Source organism: Solanum pennellii, chromosome 11 (assembly GCF_001406875.1).
Source record: "Solanum pennellii chromosome 11, SPENNV200".
Lineage (NCBI taxonomy): Eukaryota > Viridiplantae > Streptophyta > Magnoliopsida > Solanales > Solanaceae > Solanum > Solanum pennellii.
This window is the reverse complement of record NC_028647.1, coordinates 44378256-44383732: the sequence shown is the minus strand read 5'-3', so window position 1 is coordinate 44383732 and position 5477 is coordinate 44378256. Positions and strand designations below refer to the sequence as shown.

The following is a 5477-nucleotide window of genomic DNA, read 5'->3' as shown; positions in this document are numbered from 1 at the left end:
CATTTCTTGAAAGAAATTTATCGCTTACTTTTAAATGTCCACAGGTTGTTCCATCATCAAAATTTATTTTTTCGGTTTATGAAGTTGGAAAAAGATAAATTGTTTGTCTTGAGAGGAAAGAATGTACTTGTGGCATATTCAATATGATGAGATAACTTGTGTATATGCAATTGCTGTTTTAAAGGACAGAAATGTCACATATATGTATCCTTATTGATCTGATTACTACAAGCCTGATGCATTAGCAAAAATATGAGGTTGCAATGGTTCCAATGCCAGATAAGGAAGATTGATCAGTTCCTAGCAATGTTATATGTGGACACCCAGATACAAAATATTTGCTAGAAAACCAAGGAAAAGAAAGAAAAAAAATATTAATGAAAAGATAACAGTAAAAATGAACTGTTGTGGATGTTGTGGACAAGAAGGTCACAACAAATGAATTTGTACTTTCTTCCAAAAGAAAAGTGAAATGTTGTTTTTATAAGACATTCATACTTCTATTGAATAATTTTTTAATTAATCCTTTATCACTTTAATATTTAAATGAATAAACGTTACTGATTAATTTGATAATTCTGATTTAATATTTATGAGTTTTGCTGAGACATTTAAGAATTTGTTATGATTTTTGATTGTAACGTTATTTTGATACGTTCATTTATGACTTATGTTGTCCAATTCAATAGATTGTTATGATTTGTCTGGTAAATATTGTTGATACCCAATTTTGACCCTCCTCGATAGTATTTAATTAGCGAGCTTCTCGAGTTTAAGTAGCGTAAAATAATTGATTATGTATATAATAAATAAATTTATCTTGCAAGTCGTTCTTAATAAAGTTTGACATTTTTTATATCTTCTTAGCTAGGGTATATGTTTTATATAAGTATTCGTATAATTATTTTAATTTTATTAATATTCAAAATCGAAAAAATAATAATAAAAGTAGAACTTTGTTTTTATAAATTTTTGGTTAATTATTTTAGCTTATATTTTGAATATTTAGTTTATATTTGAATTTATTTTTTTTAATCTTTGTTAACCATAAGAAGCTTGTTATTAATTATGTTAAATTGTCTTATTTTAAAATTTTTTTGATCAATTTGACCAATTACAAAGTAATCTCACTAATTTGGTAGTATTATTAAATGACCAAATTTGGGCCCTTTTTGGATTTCAGCAAATTCAACCCAACACAAGTTCCCAGCTTTTTTTTTTACAGCAACCTAAATTATTTATTCTCAGCCATATTTTCGTTCAGCCCGTCCTAGCACTCTCAATCCCAAATTTCTTGCGGCCCCATACCCGACCCAAAATCTGTGTGCATTCATCTTCTCCACGCGCAGAGAAGCAAAATCCAGAAGCGACAATCTCCAACTAGCAGCGTCAAAGTAATGATGGTAGCGCGTGATTGATTCTAGACGGCGAGAACAAGTGTAACGGAAAGTAATGAAAGGCAAGACGTACACTGCATCTTTTGTGTTTTTCTTCAACGTCGCTCTCAACTCTCGATAGGCGACAGCACACGAAAACCGTCCTTGGTGGTATGAGATTGAGCCACGTCGACGCCAAGGACGGGAATTTGATCCCAAGCATTCATATCTTTCCCTTTTCTGGTTTGAGGCCGAATCTTCGGAAGAGGGTTGTCGATCCAAATTTAGAAAGGTTTTTGAAATTCAAATAGAATAGGCCTTTCCCATCAGGTTTTGGGTGTTTTCCTTCCCAAAAATCGAACTCTAAAACCCCTTTATATAAGCTTTTCCTTTTTTTTATAGGGGCGGCCGCAGAGAGAAAAAATACACAAAGAGTTCTTATTGTTTCTCTTAATATAGTCTAATTATAGTGATATTCTAAGGGAAATTTTTGGGAGAAAATTTTCTCTTTTAGCTGAAGTCTCCTCTTTTGTTATTGAAAAGAGTTTATAGAGAGAGATCTCACAAAAAGGAGAAGAAGATTTTTGGAGGCTGGAAATTTTGAACTAAAAAAAATAATAAAAAATTTGGGAGTTGTCTTGGGTTTGGAAGTTCTTGACAGAACTGCTTAGAACTGTTAAAAATATGCTCGAAATATAGCTCCGAAATAGAAATTTCTTGGTTCGCTGACGATTTCTTTGGTCATCGTTTGCGTGAGAAGTTTTCCTGTGGTGAAGTCGGTCGCCTTCCTATTCGTCCGTTTGGTTCGCTGCCCTCAACAAGGTAAATGCCTCGCAAAAAAATGAAAATTTTTTTTTCTCTGATTTATTAACTAGATTTCGTATTCAATGTGTTGGTTCGTAACTTTCTCTCTGTTGATTTCGATATGTCTTATATGATATGTTCAGATATTAGTTATCCTTCTTATCCTAAGTTGTCTAAAAGGGTGATGAGTGTTCCGTTTTTGAGCCATCTAAATGGCCGGAACGTTCGCGTGATTATTTCTTTTTGTGTGCTTCTCGTGTCACTGCACTCGCCTTAAGAATATACGGTCCACTAGTTAGTCATTAGCATTATTCTCTGCTTATCATTATTCATGTTTCCATCATATGTTTGGGAAGTATAGAATGCAATTACAGTTGTGTATTTGGCTACTTTAAATGTAAATGGTATTTTAGAAGTAACATTCTCAAATCAGTATATTGCAAATCTGTTCATGTCCAGTTACGAATGGGAATTTCTCTCTTTCTGATTGTCTCGGAAATGTGAACTTATTTCAGATTTTTAATTTTTTGGGAGTATCAGTAAAAGCTTTTGAGGGAGAAGTTGAGTTCCTAGAAACGTGTCGAAGATATTGTCTACTTCTTGCTTTCTTTTGCTATTAAGAATTGTTAGAAAAACTCTTGAAATATTATGTTCGTTGCCATGAAACGTCTTCATAGTTTCCAGCCAACTCCTTTCCAAATGCTCCCCTGTAAATTTCCAGTTTGAATATGGTATTATAGTCCAAGGTCGTTCAAGCTTGACGCTTTTGTTTTTTTTTTCCTTTTATGGTCTACTGTTTTTGACTATCAAGATTTCATTTTTGTATTCATGGTTAACTTGTCCTGACAAAATTTTTACATCATAAAGCATGCTAGTTTGTAGTTTGTCGCTATCTTAAATCATGAACAAGTTCTTGTTTGAGTTTGATTGGAACGCATTCGACTTCGAAAATGATTAGTTTTGTTCGGTTTGTGTCTGGGGGGGGGGGACTGACCTCCAATTGCTCTTGTTCGTATTTTCTTGGTTTCGCAGTCGCACAAGGAATAGTTGGGAGGTCGCTCTACTAGCTTTAATTTGTTCTTGCTATTTATGAATTTTTAGTAGCAAGCACTAGGTATCCGATTTGTACAAAATATGCTGGATAAATATTAAGTGTGTCGTTTCTTGCTTGCTAAAGTCGGAACGAGTCATTCGGGATTGATATTGAGCTTCCTGTATTATCTGCAAGTGGGTGCATTTTGATGAATCGCCATGGGGTTAAGAAATTGTGTCTATCTTGTCGAGATTTCTAAAATTTGTTTAGGTGTTCGTGCTCTATTAGCATCCATGGCCCCTTTCTTTACTGCTTTGAACTTGTGTTTTTTTAAAAACAAAAAAAAAAGTGTTTGAAGAGTAAAAGTTAAGTTCCTAGCCTTTTTTTTTACAGTAACCTAAATTATTTATTCCCAGCCCATATTTTCGTTCGGCCCGTCCTAGCACTCTTAGTCCCAAATTTCTTGCGGCCCAATTTCATAACCCCCAAACCCGACCCAAAATCCCTGCGCATCATCTTCTCCACGCGCAGAGAAGCAAAACCCAGAAGCGACAATCTCCAACTAGCAGCGTCAAAGTAATGATAGTAGCGCGTGATTGATTCTAGAAGGCGAGAGCAAGTGTAACGTAAAGTAATGAAAGGCAGACCAGTAAACTGCAACTTTTGTTTTTTTTCCTCAACGTCACTCTCAACTCTCGATAGGCGACATCACATGAAAACCGTCCTTGGTGGTATGAGATTGAGCCACATAGACGCCAAGGACGGGAACTTGATCCCAGACGTTCATATCTTTCCCTTTTCTGGTTTGAGGCCGAATCTTCGGAAGACAGTTGTCGATCCAAATTGGAAAGGTTTTTGAAATTCAAATAGAATAGGCCTTCCCCATCAGGTTTTGGGTGTTTTCCTCCCTAAAAATAGAACCCTAAAACCCCTCTATATAAGCTTGCTTTTCCTTTTTTTACAAGGGCGGCCGCAGAGAGAAAAAATACACACAGAGTTCTTAATGTTTTTCTTGATATAGTCTGATTATAGTGATATTCTAAGGGAAATTTTTGGGACAAAATTTTCTCTTTTAGCCGAAGTCTCCTCTTTTCTTATTGAAAAGAGTTTATAGAGAGAGAGCTCACAAAAAGGAGAAGAAGATTTTCGGAGGCTGGAAATTTTAAACTAAAAAAAATGATAAAAATTTTTGGAGTTGTCTTGGGTTTGGAAGTTCTTGACAGAACTGCTTAGAACTGTTAAAAATACGCTCGAAATATAGCTCCGAAATAGAAATTTCTTGGTTCGCTGTCGATTTCTTTGGTCATGTTTGCGTGAGAAGTTTTCCTGTGATGAAGTCGACTGCCTTCCTATTCGTCCGTTCGGTTCGCTGCCCTCAACAAGGTAAATGCCTCGCAAAAAAATGAAAAATATTTTTTCCTCTGATTTATTTACTAGATTTCGAGTTCAATGTGTTGGTTTGTAACATCCTCTCTGTTGATTTCGATATGTCTTATATGAGATGTTCGAACATTAGTTATCCTTCATATCCTAAGTTGTCTAAAAGGGTGATGAGTGTTCCATTTTTGAGCCATCTAAATGGCCGGAATGTTGCCCTGATTGTTTTTTGTATGTGCTTCTCGTGTCACTGCACTCGCCTTAAGAGTATATGCCCCACTAGTTAGTCATTAGCATTATTCTGTGCTTATCACTGTTCATGTTTCCATCATATTTTTGGGAAGTATAGAATGCATTTACAGTTGTGTATTTGGGTACTTTAAATGTAAATGGTACTTTAGAAGTAACATTCTCCAATTAGTATATTTCAAATCTGTTCATGTCCAGTTACGGATGAGAATTTCTCTTTTTCTGATTGTCTCGAAAATGTGAACCTATTTTAGATTTTTAATTTTTTGGGAGTATCAGTAAAAGCTTTTGAGGGAGAAGTTGAGTTCCTATAAACGTGTCGAAGACATTGTCTACTTCTTGCTTTCTTTTGCTATTAAAAATTGTTAGAAAAACTCTTGAAATATTGTGTTCGTTGCCATGAAATGTCTTCATAGTTGCCAGCCAACCCCTTTCCAAATGCTCCCCTGTAAATTTCCAGTTTGAATATGGTATTATAGTCCAAGGTCGTTCAAGCTTGACGCTTTTGTTTTTTTTTTCCTTTTATGGTCTACTGTTTTTGTAACGACCTGTTTAGTCGTTTTGAGCAGCAGATTTTATTTCTGGAAAAACTGTGTGAGTCGACGGAACCCACGACGGACCGTCATGGACACGACGGG

At 35.2% G+C, this 5477-nt stretch overlaps 1 long non-coding RNA gene across 1 annotated transcript in view; it reads left to right on the top strand.

The window, feature by feature from the left end:
• Nucleotides 1–1244: 1244 nt before the first annotated feature.
• LOC114074818 overlaps nt 1245–5477 on the top strand; it is a 13665-nt gene continuing 9432 nt past the window's right edge. The window contains exon 1 of the long non-coding RNA XR_003575107.1: nt 1245–4596. This is a non-coding gene — a long non-coding RNA (uncharacterized LOC114074818). The remainder of the gene's footprint in view (nt 4597–5477) is intronic.